Below are 15,028 nucleotides of genomic sequence, written 5' to 3' on the forward strand. Positions count from 1 at the left end.
AAGCAAGCGTTCTGTTTTCAGAACTTTACTCACTGCCTTCTGACTTAGTCTGTTTGGGCAGGTATAGAAAAATACCATAGACTGGGTGGCTTATAAACAACAAAATGTATTGCTCACAGTTCTGGAGGCTGGAAGTTCAAGATCAAGGTGCCAGCGTGGTCCAGTGAGGACCCTCTTCTAGCTCACAGAATTCTTGTATCCTTGAGTGGTGGAAGGGGCTAGGGAGTTCTCTGGGGTCTCTTTCATAAGGGCACTAATCCCATTGATGAGGGCTCCACCCTCATGACCTAATAACCTCCCAAAGGCTCCTCCTCCTGACACCATGACATTGGGGGTTAGCATTTTCATATATGAATTTTGGGAAAACACAAACATGCAGACCATACATCAAAAAGCAAGTTGCAGGAAACAAAAAGCAAGTTGCAGGACAGTGGGGTCCTATTTATGTAAAAAAAAAAACATTCAGTCATATATATGCATATGCATATATGTGCTCGTATTTTCATAATTATTTTTGGCAAGATACACAAGAAAAAAATAGGGAGGGGCCGGCCCGGTGGCTCAGGCAGTTGGAGCTCCATGCTCCTAACTCCGAAGGCTGCCGGTTCGATTCCCACATGGGCCGGCGGGCTCTCAACCACAAGGTTGCCTGTTCAGCTCCTCGAGTCCCACAAGGGATGGTGGGCTGTGCCCCCTGCAACTAGAAAACGGTGACTGTACCTGGAGCTGAGCTGCGCCCTCCACGGCTAAGACTGAAAGGACAACAACTTGAAGCTGAACCCTCCACAGCTGGGATTGAAAGGACAACGACTTGACTTGGAAAGGGGGCCTGGAGGTGCACACTGTTCCCCAATAAAATCCTGTTCCCTTTCCCCAATAAAATCTTTAAAAAAAAAAAAAAGTAGGGAGGACTGAAGGTTCAAGGCAGGAGGAACTTTTTACACACATTCCTATACTGTTTTGTCTTTTTACAAAATACAACAGGTTCATCTATCAGTTTTGTTTTATTTTTTAATGTTTATATGGGGCTACTTTGTTTAGGTGGTGGGACTAGGGCCAATTTACATTTTAAAAAATTTTTTCTGTATTTAAAAATTATTCAGTAAATAATTGTAGTTTTAAATGAAAACGTTGGACATAACTCTCTTGGAGAGTCCCCTCCAGATTAGAAATGTCCTGATTGTATTTGTTCAGCATGTGGCCAGCCCTGTTTCTTTTGAAACATGTAATGAAACCGTGGTCTCTGCCCACAAGGCACTAAGAGTTGGAGCAGCAGGTGTTGGTGGATGGCGATAAACATACCTGGAACAGGTAAAGCTCCAGAGTGTGTCTGAGTCTGGGATGGTGAGAGCCATTGAGAGGAGAGGCCAGTGTCACGTAGCTGCTGGGACCGCAGAGCCCCGGGAGGCTCCAGCCTGCTCTGGATCCTTCCGAGTTCCTGATTATTACCACCCAGCAGCGCTGTACCAACAAAATGCATTTCATGCCTAGTGCTATGACAGTCTATGTACAAGCGTTGTAGTTACTCTTTTTCTCCCCACTCTGTTGATGACGATTCAGATATTGAAAAACTTCTGCCTTAGTTTTTCAATGTACTCCCATCCCCACCGTGCTGTATGCCTCCGGGGATCAGTGTGGTCGCTAGAACAACAATTGATCAGAGAAAACTCCCAAGAAAAAGGAAAACCTCAGAGGGGTCAAGTTTTTTGGTCAGCTGCCCCAAACCCCCTGGAATTTTCAATCTTATGTTGAAGGGTTTGCTTTAATTAGGGAGGCCGTGCAGACCTTCACGATGGTCTGTTCACACCTGCATTGCAGCACTTAGCACACCGTATCGTAACTGCTATTACAGGCTGTGTCCTTCCCTAGGCTGTGGGGTCCTGGTGGGCAGGGTCTTGATTCATCCTGCTGACCCACGTGTCTAGAACTGGCCCTTAAGTAGGACTCCAAAAATATTTCCAACATGGGTAGGGATACTGCTCGTGGGCAAACCAGTAGTCTGAACAGTCACAGGCACTGGAAAGCAGGTGGCACACAACAACCGTTCCCTTATGTTTGCTGTCAATTGGAAGAGAGAGGAAAATGAGGAGAAATAAGTGGAGGGTTTTTTTGTTTTGTGTTTTTTTTAGTTTGGCAGAGTCATATTAGGTAGCAAAATGTCTGCCCCGGGGATGGGGGTACTGAATGTATTGGTTACTCTCAGTTTGCTTTAAGCGGAGTAACTTGTATGCTTCAGTGAGCTGAGCTGTGATTTAGGAGGGTGCAGACGCGGAAGGAACAGACATGAAAAGGAGGAGAAATAAGTGGAAGTGATGGGCCAGGACACTGGGAAGCCACTGGAGGCTGGAGAACCCGGCTCCTGGAGAGGCAGGCCCTGCGTTTGCTGGCTGACTGCTTCCTGCCCACTTGCTCAGTGGTGTTCACACTGTGACTCATTTGGGGGCAGCTGGTAGAAACTCTTTCTGTGTGTTGGTGTGTGCATTATTTATAAAAGTGAATAAAGCCAATGAGAAGGGGACTACCCCAATAGTCTACCTGAATAATCAACCTGTGAAAAGAATACTGTTCACGAAAACCTGCACACGGAATAAGCATTTCAAATTAATTTACGATATAATCCAGAATGATGTCCTAAGCTCAACTGCATCCAGACAGCTCCAGAGTTGAGATTTAAATGGAAAATTGCAAAAGTGTATTTCACCTCAGTCAAGGGCACCAATCAGTCTTCATCTACTGGAAAGAATGGAAGTGACCTCTCAGTATCCAAAACGATAAACAGCTCCAGTTGGAAGTGTTAGATCATGCTTCACAGTCTTTGCAACACTTAAATCTGTGAGTTCCAGGGAGCCCGTTTTGCATGTGGTCAGTGATGTAAAACACCTTGTGTGGGGCCATCTTGAAAACGTCCTGCCAGACATTACTAAAGAATTAAGCAAGGGGGTAGAGGCCGCTTCATAAACTGTTCAGGAAGCTTTCTGAGCAAAGGTTTCTGGGAAAAGAGAATCACTTGTAAGTTTTCCAGATGTTGCTGGAAAGGTAGCTAGACATTATGGTCGTGTGTATATGATACCAGGATTGCGTTTTAGTGAGCTGGGAGGATGCAACCTCTTGGCCGTGATTGTGAGGAAGGCTGTGTGCAAGAAGAATAGACACCCGAGCTGCCTCTAATCTCCAAGTTAGCGTAGGGACCCCCCGGTCTGGCAAATGGGGTAGGCTGGGAAACAGTAAGAAGACAGAGGCATCTCAGCCCCATGCATACCTGGCACTTCTTTATTCTTTGGTGCCTACCATGTCCACTCAGCTGATAGACTCTGGAGAACCCTCGGATCTCTTTCATCTGCCGTACAGGACAGTGGGCTGGGAGTCTCCACCCCTGCATTGGTCCACAGCCACACCAGCAGGGAAGCCCCACTTCTTATGGCCCTGGCACAGTGGTGCCTCGTGAGATAGCTTTTGACAGCAGTTAGCCAGGTCCCTTAACATCCCCCCAGTCTGATGCACTTGACCTTGCAGGGTTTTTCCAGTGTCAGGGATTCCCTTGAGGAAGAAGAGAAGGGACTTGACTTGTGTTTGCATGATTGGGAAAGCTCACCAAAGTGGCCCTCCCCACAGTGGAGGGCTTTGCCCCAGAGGGGCAAGGACTCCTGCTTCCCCCTGATCAATTTTAAATAGCCTTCTGGCTTTCCTTCCAGCCAGCAAGAACTCAGAAGTATCAAGGCAAAGTCTCTAAGCTCCCTGCTGAATAATCAGGAAATATTCATTAATGAAAAAGTCGATGCTTACAAATCTTGTTTTATTAGAAAGCTGTTTATCTAGAGCGGAAGCTCACGTGGGCAGGGCCTGTCACTCTCCTTCACTACAGTAACTCAGCACAGCTCATGACAGGTCACCGGCTTCCTAAGGGGACAGACGTGGGCCTGGATGCCTCTCAGGTTGTCTTTCTTGCTAGTTCCCAAGTTCTGAAACACCCTTCCCCCCTTTCCCTACTTTGACCTCTCTTTACATCCGATCCATCTTTCCGTGTCTGTCCAGACGCCATTCCTGATTACACCAGCGTCAGTGGCATCTGCTTCCTTCTGGCACCTACTTCAGACATCGCGTTGTATGTTTCAACTAATTTCCTATGAATCAATGTTATATCTTATAAAGGACTTGGTTTTTATTATTATTATTTTAATTAGAAAAGCTCTAAGACTAATAACATCGCTGTCAGCATGGGTTTCTGATACACTTTCTTCATTAATTCACTAACACATTCATTGCTCATTCAAAAAAGATTCCTTAAGTTTCGTGGGCCAGGGTATTCCCTGGTACCGGGGAAACTGTGGTACACACAGCAGAGGTCCCTGTTCTTGTGACACCTGCATCCTGGTGGGAGAAGACAACAAATAGACAAGAGATTCCCGAGTAGGATCTGTGCACTGAGGGAAGTAAATAAGCTGTGTGAGACAATGCCTGTGGTTCTGGTGGTCTGGGAAGAAGTCTCCGAGGGGAGGACATTTCCGCTGACCCCTGTGGAAGAGAAGGGAGCAAGAAGGGAAGGGTGGGCATCACCCGTAACCTGGGAGTGTGGCAGGTGTGTCAACATGGTGGGGTCCAGCAGCGACGAGGCTGATACCCCTCGCCTCAGCTGCTCATTGGGTCCCTGGAATATTTTCCCTTTATTGTTTGGTATATTGCTTGCAACTTTTTATTTTGAAATAATTATAGGCTCAGAAGTTGCAAAAAAAAAAAGTATAGAGAGGACCCCATGCATCCTTCCACTAGCTTCCCCCATGAAAACATCTTACATAACTATAGTGCCGTGTTAAAAGCAGGAAATTGACATTGGTACCATACTGTTAACCAGGTGACAGACCTTCTTTAGAAGACTTCACCAGTTTTTATATGTAGTCATTGCATATAAGGACTTGTGTGTGTGTGTTTGTACACATTAAAAATGTACACATTCTTTAAACTATTTGCTCGTTGTTTCAGGAATGTTTTATTTATTCAACAAATGTGAATTGAGTGCCTACTATGTACCAGTTTGTGTTGGGCACTGGAGACACCAGGCTGAGGGTACTAAAGGGGCTCAGTGATTGGTCAGGGAAAGCTGTCCAGACAAGGGGAGGGAATCAGCTTGTTGAGAAGGTCTGGACGTGAGAAAGGCTGGCCCATCCTGGAAATGCCAGGGGAGAGAAGGGGATGAAGTTGGCCAAGGTAGGTTAGCAGGTTTAGCATATGAGTGGCCCGGTGAGCCAGGCACAGGGTTTGGGACTCGATGTCTCCTTGTGGGTTCCTTATTGCCTAGCTGCGGGAGGAACTCAGAGAATGATTGTGATCGACTGGTAACTCTACTTAATTTAATCTCTCTCTGATCCATCCTTTTGACCTATAAAGGCAATGTCTTCTATGTGCAGATCTGACCTGGGAGAGAGTCCTGGGTGCAGCCTCACAAGGCCCTTCCTCCCGGGCAGAGCTCAGAGCAACCAGGAGCCCATTCACCATCCACTCTGACAAACCCGTGTTTCCTGGCCAAGTGCCTGTGTTTGCATATCATTGACATTTGTTGTACATGAAGAAACTCGGTGTTGGGTGTTATTTAGATGTTTCCTTCAAGTTTTCCGAAGATGGAGAGAGATGCCCGTTGACTACTGGATCCACACAGATTAAAAAGTGCCCATCCACCAAAAAAGGAATGTTTGCATTAATCGAAGCACTTAGTATTTGGCTCTGACCTTTTGAGCGTGTCATTTCGGGGCGGCAGCCGGTTAGACACAGCCTGCCGGGCTCCACCGGCACGCTCAGGGAAACGCTGTTACTAGGATGTCCCTTGTCGTTTAGAACAAAATGCAAGAAAAAGAAGCCTCCTTCCTTGCGCCATCATCCCATCGAGAGTGGATTTGAGGGAAAGCAAAGAAGGAAAAGTGAATAGAGGATCCCAGCTAAGTGGGCTGCAGGCTTCCCAGGGAATTCCAGCAGGGATTGGGCTGCCCGGGTCATCCCAGAGTTCCTTAGCAGCTGCTGGCAGAGTTTACAGTGTCTTCTCCTGCTGCCTTCGGGCTGACAGTGCTGAGCTGGATGTCATCCTGTGCAGGTGTGCACCTTACTCACTCATCACATAGTCTCTTTTGAGCTGTTTGTCTGGCTTTGGTCACAGGTCGTGGAACGCAGCCCCGAGTGGGAACTCTGACATTATACAGGCCATGACCTTCCTCGTAGAGCATTCTGGGTTTCATGATGCATGTGATGGGCCCACCTTCTAAATCCAGTTGGCTCGCACATGGCCAGGACCGGCAGCGAAAGCTGTGGTGACGTGAGTGAGAATGCACGTGCTTCTGCAGCCCTCTTGTACAGGGCCTTCTACTCTACCCTGCGACAGTGACTGAGCGAGAAGGGACTCCATTAGCAAAAGCACTCACTCTCCACTGCTGCCTCCGCAGGGCTGTGTGGCATGCAGACTGTGTGTGGCAGACGCCAGACGCGTCAGGACGAGCTGGACTGGGTGACTGCTATTGCCCCTGCGTGTTCTAGATCAAGCCATTCAACTTCACTGGACCTCGTTTTCCCCATGGATAAAGTAATGGTTATGGACCAGATAATCCTAAGGTTTCTCCAGAACAAATATGCAGTCATTGCCTGGGTGCAGATTTGTCAAGGAATGGTGCAACCTTTTAGAAGTTCCGTTTCTAAGGTTTCCCAAGCCTTTACTCATCCAAAGTACAACAGTGTCTTTGTCACGTTAAGTCACCATAAGGTCTTTTAAAATATCCATATAGCTTTTTAAGGGACACACCCTGCACAACTCTTTGCTGATCCCCTTATTCAGAGAGCCCACTGTAGTTTGTGATTCCGAGACTGAAATGTTCAGATTCCCTCCGAGTCAGGACATACTGGCTTAACTTTCTTACAGGAGGACAGACGGGTGAGTGAGAGAGAGTTACTTTTTCTGGCCTGTTTCAAGAGCTTGCAAATGAAATTTGTTTCCTTTTGTCCTTTTCTACTCGGCAAATATCGACTTTGACTCTTGGGTCTGAGTGGGCTGGAACAAGAGTGGCTAATCTCTATTTAAAGGCTTTATCTTCTCCAGGGTCAGATCAGCCAAAACGCTTTACTGTACTTGGTGACTGGGACCCAGAGGGGGTCTTGGTGGCTCTGTTCGCTGAGGCCCGCATGGAGCCGGCCGCGAAGGCTCCACACTCAAGACAAAGTAGCTGGCAGGGTAGGGGGAGGGGGGTGGGCAGCTGGATAACTCTTTGGTAATTATTTGTTTTCAAGCGTGCCAAGACTGCTCTTGAAACTCACATTACTCACAAGCATAATAGCCAAGCTCTCAGTTCGGTCGTGTCTCCCTGCTGTGTACAGAAGGAATAGGGTAATTTTCTGAGAAGTGCATGGGAAAACACTTGGTAAAAGGGCATCAGGGAGGCAGTGGTGTGCCTGGTTGACCCACCCGCTGAGTTTTGGGGGAGAACAATGCACTCCTCCCAGGAGGAAAGGAAGTCCCTCAATAGAGAGCCCAAGTGGCTGTCTCCAAAAATGTACCTTGTGTGTTTCCAATATAGAGCCAGCCTAGGTCAAAGCAAAGGGAAGAGCTGCAGATGGCAAGACACATAGAAAATGATGGCTATTTCGTAAAGGGGAAAAGCCTTGGAGAGCCTGGGTTTGCAGAAGCAGTAGGGCCATAGTCGTCTCTGATCTGATATTTCACCATGCCACCCGCCCTGCCTCCAAATCGCCTCGTTACTGTGACATCAGAGTGACGCTCATTCACACAAGACAGATGTCCCGATTGACCTTCAGATACCCCTGAGAACTCACCAGCATCCACTTATTTCTCCCAAATCCTCCTCGCCCAGGGTTCTCTGTATTTGCTCTCTCCCACCTCTCCTAAAAACTGTTTGGAGAAGTAGTGAAGCCCACTGAATGGGGCTTCTTCCTCCCTCCCTCCCTCCCTCCCTCCCTCCCTCCCTCCCTCCCTCCCTCCCTCCCTCCTTCCTTCCTTCCTTCCGTCTTTCTTTCTCTTTCTTTCTTTCTTTCAGATTTTATTGGGGAAGGGGAACAGGACTTTATTGGGGAACAGTGTGTACTTCCAGGACTTTTTTTTTTCCCAAGTCAAGTTGTTGTCCTTGCAATCCTAGTTGTGGAGGGTGCCATTTCAGCTTCAAGTTTGTGTACTTCCAGGACTTTTTTTTTCCCCAAGTCAAGTTGTTGTCCTTGCAATCCTAGTTGTGGAGGGTGCCATTTCAGCTTCAAGTTGTTGTCCTTTCAGTCTTAGTTGTGGAGGGCGCAGCTCAGCTCCAGGTCCAGTTGTTGCTAGTTGCAGGGGGCGCAGCCCACTATCCCTTGCTGGAGTCGAACCGGCAACCTTGTGGTTGAGATCCTTCTGGCCCATGTGGGAATCGAACCGGCAGCCTTCGGAGTTAGGAGCATGGAGCTCTAACCGCCTGAGCCACCGGGCCGGCCCAACTGTGTTCCCCTTCGGATTATTCTGTTGTCTTCATTCGTTTGTTTGTTTATGCAATCTTTTATTCAACATACATTTATTGAGCACTTCCTATATGCTGGTCACTTTAGGTCCCTGAAGACCTGGCAGTGAACTTGACAAATGAGGGCTGGTCCTCTTAGAGCGCAAGTGGACTTGTTCATTTTTATGGCACATATTCTTATACCTAAGAGATATCACTATATATTTGCTAACTGGATAAATGGTTCATACCTTCTCCGGTATACTGATCCATAGTTAAATGCCCAGACTCTTCAGTTGTGAAATCTCCCAACTGAAAAAAAAAAAAAATGTTAGCCAGAACAAAGATTTCTATTAATATAGATTCCAGACCTCAGTTTCAAAAATGTTCAAATTTTCACTTATCTTAGTTTGTACTTATATTTGGGGGTCAAATGGGTGTGATGGACTCTCAGAGTCTTTCAACTTATGAATCACTCAGTCAGTTATTCAACAAATACTTATTGAAGACCTACTATGTGTCAAGCACCTTTATGTCCCTATAGAAGCATCCATTGCATGACCAGCAAAGTCTTTCCTCCACATCTTAGAGATGATTCAAGATGACTGTAGAATTAATAAAAATGGGAAAGGTGGTCTCCATTGAAAGGATTTCTTCTGGGAGACTTTCTGCAAATGGGCTGATTGATTTCCATGATTTTCCACAAAGCCAAGAGAAATACAGTCTTCTGATTTCTTCCCTTGCTTTCCCCCTATTGTAAGTCCTATTGTTGTTCCCCATTTTCCAGATGAGAACACTGAGGTTTCAAGTGGTTAAGTAAATTGCCCAGGGTTATATGTTAAAACTGGTGGAGCCAGGATTTGAACCTAGGCATCTGGCTCCGGATTCCACAACTGCCGAGTTGGATTTTCCTTAGTGAACAGGCTCAAGTATCCAGAGGCCAAATCAGAATCACACCTCAACAGTTTGGGCCTGCGCTGAACCAGAACTGCCCACAGACCTGCTGGTTCTCCTTGACTGGTCTGCGTATCCTTCTTTTGAACACACCTTTTTAGGAGCTCTGTGAAGCTCTCTGGAAACAATGGACCACCTGATAATGTTCTGAGCAAAGCTGCTTTGAAGGAGACAGGAGAAACATTGTGTTTAAAGAAGAGGCTGTTGCCATGTTGGTTATTAATCAATAGCTCCCAAAGGGCAAGTGGAACAGAATTGTGTAACTTTTATTGTGATGCAGCTTCTCAGATTATGCCCTTTCTATTACGTCATTCATAAAAATATTTACTGACACCTACTATGTGCCAGGCATTGTTCTCGGTGCTGAGGATACCATCCATAGGGAATATAGTAGACAGGTCTCTGTTTTCTGGAGTTTACATCAGACAATCGTGGCCTGCCAGGGCCTGGGACCCCCACTCAAACTAGGCAAGTAGGAGAACAGAGTCCGGGACGTAATATGAAGGCCTTGAGTCTACAGGGTCCACAGCCTCTTTTGTGGTTAGGATTAAATCAGCCATGTACCTTAAGAGATGTGAGTCCTTTGAGGAGGTTTAATTATTTATCAGTGTTTGTTAAAGGGAAAGTATGATTATCGTGGAAGGTCCAGAATGGGCATTTTGGGGGTTAGGCAGTATTAAGACGGGCTGATTTGGGAGCAGGCTGCAGAGGGTGGGCTGTCAGGCTGACATCCCAGCAGTCTTGCCTCCTTGCTTTCCTTCAATCACCCACCCACCCAGCACCCAGCACCCAGCGCCCCCTGGTCTTTTGTCAGGTAAGGAAGTTGATGGCTGCTAGTCTCACCAGCACCACTTAGAGTTACTCCGTGGGCTGCGTGGATGGGACCCATTCCTTGGGGCAAGTTTAGCATCTCTGCCCCCACTCATCAAATGCTGATAGCATCTGCCTTCTTTGTCCCTGTTATTGTAACAATTTAAACCATCTCTATATATGTCCAAACATTCAGTTTTCCCGTTGAGAACCTTAGAACTGTGTCTGTTTTTCTCTGCATCAAAACCCTTTTGCTCTCTTTCCACCGCTGACTCTACACCAACTCCGGATGACGTAGTGAGACTTTTCTCAATTGTTCCCTGTCCCATCATTTGCTGATTTCATGCCCTGTCTCTGTCTTCTGGTATTTCAACAAATGCCAACTGAGTACCCTTTCCATGGAGGGTCTGCTCAGGGAGGGGTCCAGGTCTTCAAATGAGGGCACATCAGAGATGATTCCTTCAAGCTCTTCATCTTACTGTTGAGGAAACTGGACCACGGGAAGGAAACTTGTCCAAGCTGACACTCCCGGAGTCATAGCCCTGTGTTCTGTTCATCACATCCGCCGCTTCTCAAATACAAAAGATCTTTCGAGTGAAGTTATTTGAAGAGCTGGAATGTTGAGCCATTTATCAAATGAAGTTGCTGGGATTAAACACATAGCCCAGACACACTATTCTTTAGAACCAGCACAGTTCTCACTCCCCCTCCAGGATACGATAAGGGGCAAAAATGGAGTTGTAGATAATTAAACAATGTGAAACTGAAGGAATTCATGTTTCCCCCCTTCTGATTCCAAGTTGTTTAATGTTAAAACAGAAAAATGTTAAAATCCTAACCAATGTAGAAGTGCTTCTCATGGGCTGTTTCAAGTCCCTAATGATCCACCCATCAAAGATTTTCTGTACTTCTGTTAACATATCTAATACTATTTTGCAAAAAAAAAAAAAAAAAAAGCAGACCTGATATGTAGTTCTACAACATGCTTTTCTCTCTGAGAGTCTTTTTCCTCCAGCACCTCAGTATACCTTTTTCTTTTAAAAGCTGCCAATTTCCATGATATGAACGAACCAGGATTTAGCTAGTTGATCCCTTTTTGATGGACATGACATTCTTTCCACTTTTCCACTATTATAAGTGATGCTGATCCTTTTGTAGTTTATAAGTGTGATGATTGGGTGTTCACGCTTTTGCGTGAGATGTGCCTCCCACAAACCTTGTTATGACATCGGCACATTACCCATGTGATGTAATAAAAAAACAAAAAAAAAGTGATGCTGAAATGATCCTTGTGCATATATACGAGTATTTTGCACAACTGTGTATTTCTGGACGATGAATGCCTATAAGGAGAATTGCTAGGTCAAAGCCAACGTGTGTTTTAAATTTAATAGAAAATGCTAACTATCCATCTAAAATTGATAGGACCCATTAACTGTCTCATCAACTAGGAGAGTGCCTATTTCTTTATATCTTCACCCACAGTGAGTTTTTACTGATCTTTAAAATCTTAGAGCTAAGTATTTTTAAAGAGACAACATAATCATTTGGTACCATTTAAGTTCATTTTTAAATGTTAATCTCTTCCATAAAGGTATAAGAAGTGTAAAGGTATGGTGGTTGCATTTTAGGTAGGCATTTCTTAAAAGGTTTTTATTTCAGATTTTTGGAAATCCGAAACTAAAGTCTAGTCCCTTTTCAACATTTTTTCCAGTGTTGCCTGTTGGAGCTGACTTATTTACTGGACCCTGGCCCACAGGCTGTTGAATGTGGACACATCGGGCTTTTCAGTGCTCCATAAAGGGAAATAGCTAGTTTCCAAGCCCCCGCATTTTAATGAGGGCCAGGGCTGAGGAAACTTTTTGAAGCTGGCTGATTTTTAAGCTAAACTCCCCGTCAAAATGGCTTTCCCCAGCAGGCTTTAGAGCACACATTTCCTAACCCAGATGGCCTTGCCAGCCTGGACACCTGGCTGGGACAATGAGCTGGCACCTCCTGTGTCCGCATTAATGCTGCTCCCGTGATGGTGCTGACGGGCTCAGCTGTGCTCCTTGCTGCCCTCCCCCAGGAACGCTGGGGAGATGGAGATGGGCTTGGCCAGGGAGCCTTCCCACAGCTCCGCTCAGGCACCGATTAAGCCAAGCAAGGATGGATAAATGATCCTTCCTTGGAAGGTCATTATTATGGGATCCTCCCTCTTTTAAAAACCAAACTAGCAAGAGGTAAAATCATCTCCTGGGGAAAATAGCGCAATGCCCCCTTTGTCCTGGGTACCACCGCCTATTCTTTCTGCCTTTCTCCCTCCCTGCCTCTTAGGACACACCTTGACAACACACCTTTATACCTCTTAGGGGCACATGGATCCCTGCTTTCTTTCCACCTTATTTTAGGGAGTGACCCTGGTACCAGTCATTTATACACTAGTATGATTGTGAGGTACTGGACTTTAGACACTGGGCAATAGGGGGTGGGGGATGAGCTTCCTAGAGGGGCTTTTAATGCGTGGCTCTTACTTTCTGCAGTCACTCCAATGAAACAATCCTCTGCTGAGTACGAAGTGGATTCAGCCAGCTGAGATGTTTAGACAAGGCGGGAGGCAGAGTAATAATGTCCTCCCCTGGAATCCTAATGATTCTGGAAACTCCACGGTCCCCAACCACCCATGCTTGAGTGATGACTTCCAAAAATATACTTTGTGTCTTTTAAAAGCTCTTTTAATTTAAATTGTGTAATACACACACAGAAGCCTTCAACATTTTTGAATTGGCTAGTGAGTGAATATACTCAAAGATAAAAAATTGAATCTGAAGTGTGAAGACAGGCAGGCAGGGGTGATGAAGATTTAACTTGTGGGACTGTCACCCTCAAGCTACAGTCGTTCTCCAGAATGAACACAGAGATGTGGCAGCGTCCCATACATCTTGGCCTGTTCTCAGGCTGACATCTGCATGGTGACACGTTACTGACAGGTAACACGAAAAACTGAAAACATGTCAATCCAAAGGCCAGTCAAGGAAAGCCTTGTTAAATTATAACATGGTCCGGAAGCTCTATTTCCAGATTGGTGGCCAAGGGGCAGTAGTATGTGGGTGGCCAGCAGTCATTTTTAGAGCTCGGGCCCTGGTTTGAGAAATTAGATTTCCTGACAACCAGGCAGGATATTCAGAGCATCATATTACCAGGTGATCTTCACTTGACCCGATCATAACCGATCACCATCAGATGCTCCCCAGGGTTGGGTTGAAGGCAGAGAGAAAGCTGGCTGACTCATCCTATACTCTAAGGACAACATCCTGGCATCAGCAGCAAAATGAGAGGCATCTAATATTTGTGTCTGATTTAGGGTCTTTAGTTAACACGGGTTTTTCTCTCTTCCTGTCCTTGCAGAATCCTGGGCTCTTCACTCTGAAAGAGACCTTAGGATTCATCTGGTCTGCCCCACCAACTGCAAATGGGAAAAGTGAAACATCACTGTTTAAACCAGTGGTGGGAGGATGTTGCCTCCAGGCCATGCAATGTCCCATAGATACCAGGGGAGAAAAGGCTTGCCCTTGGGGGACTTTCCTGGCATGCTTCATGTTCCAGATTCATTTAACAGGCGGGCCTGGAAAGCTATTTCTGTCAAAGGCACAGGGAGCAAAGTTTTATGAAAACAAAATAGAGAAAATTCATTTTCTCAGGCGGAAGAAACTTTAGAAAAGAGATGGTCCTCCCCCTCGTTATCAGAAGAAGACACTGATGTCCAGAGTGGCCCCAGGGCTCATCCAAGGGAATTGAGCTCTAAGGCCAACTTATGGGTCAGTCTCCAGGGAATTGCTGAAGTTTCAGCAAAGTGTGCTAACTGAGACCTGGAAGAAAGAGGAGGAGAGAAGGGAATCCTTTTCAATGGGGGCCGTGGGCTCTGAAGCATATGGGAGAAGGTGTAAATGGCAGTGGTGGGCCATGGGAGACCTTTGCAGATCTGCACCTCAGTGGGCAAGTACTGAAGGGAGAATTACTTACAGTGCTCTCGGCCTTGCCTGCCCCTCCATGAAGCAATGATATTAGGCGCTCAGTAAAGTAATGCATCCTGTAGAACATATTTCATTAAGTCCTGGTCTAGAAACATTTCTGTGGAGGTTGGGAGGATGAAGACAACATGAAATGGGCTGGAGCTGGGTCTGTCAGGGAGCTCCCATAGGTGGGAACGGTCGCAAGCGACTCTTTTGGCACAGTGGTCCCTTTCCTGCCACGCGTTGGCTCAATAATGCAAGAATGGGGAGTGTCAAGAGTTGCAGAATATCTGGTTAACTCCTCTGCCCAGCCTGGGTCCAGAGCAGTGTCCCTAAAGGGTAAAAAGTGGAGTGGACAGGGACCATTGGCTCTGCCCATGCATCAAGGTAGCATATCAGTGGCTTAGAAACAAGGGCACATGGTCAGCATGCCTCTAGTGACAGGAGTGCCCTCATGTTGGTCTTCTGCTGTGTCCTCTTGGTGGACCACCCACTTTCATGCCTGAACCCCATGGTCTGTTCCCCTTAACTCAAGAAATCTTACTTTTTTGGCCAAGTGGGTTTTTTTAGAGGCCAGCTTTCTGGGTCTCCTCAGGAGCCCACCTCCCCCAAGAGGCTGCCTGATGGCAAATTCCCTTTTAGTTGCTGGAGGATGCAGAAGTCCATGGGCAGGGCTGTCAGACCCCCATGGTGAGTTGGCTGAATTGTATGCCTATGAGGTTGCAGATCTGGCAACGCCACTGCTCCAAAAGAGAATGCAAAAGGTCCTATACGTTGGCCTCCTGCCCCCACCAATGTGGTAATTCCAAATGTCACCTTGGC

General features: G+C 46.4%; 1 protein-coding gene and 1 non-coding gene across 5 annotated transcripts in view; both read left to right on the plus strand.

Annotated features, from left to right (window-relative positions):
- The window catches only part of FOXN3 (forkhead box N3), a 361,663-nt gene that overhangs the window by 107,003 nt on the left and 239,632 nt on the right, over positions 1 to 15,028 (plus strand). The window lies entirely within an intron of this gene.
- On the plus strand, positions 11,361 to 11,464 carry LOC117024336 (small nucleolar RNA U13). The gene has a single exon (XR_004423414.1). It is a non-coding gene; the product is annotated as a small nucleolar RNA U13 (small nucleolar RNA).

This window comes from Rhinolophus ferrumequinum, chromosome 6 (genome assembly GCF_004115265.2).
Source record: "Rhinolophus ferrumequinum isolate MPI-CBG mRhiFer1 chromosome 6, mRhiFer1_v1.p, whole genome shotgun sequence".
Classification (NCBI taxonomy): domain Eukaryota; kingdom Metazoa; phylum Chordata; class Mammalia; order Chiroptera; family Rhinolophidae; genus Rhinolophus; species Rhinolophus ferrumequinum.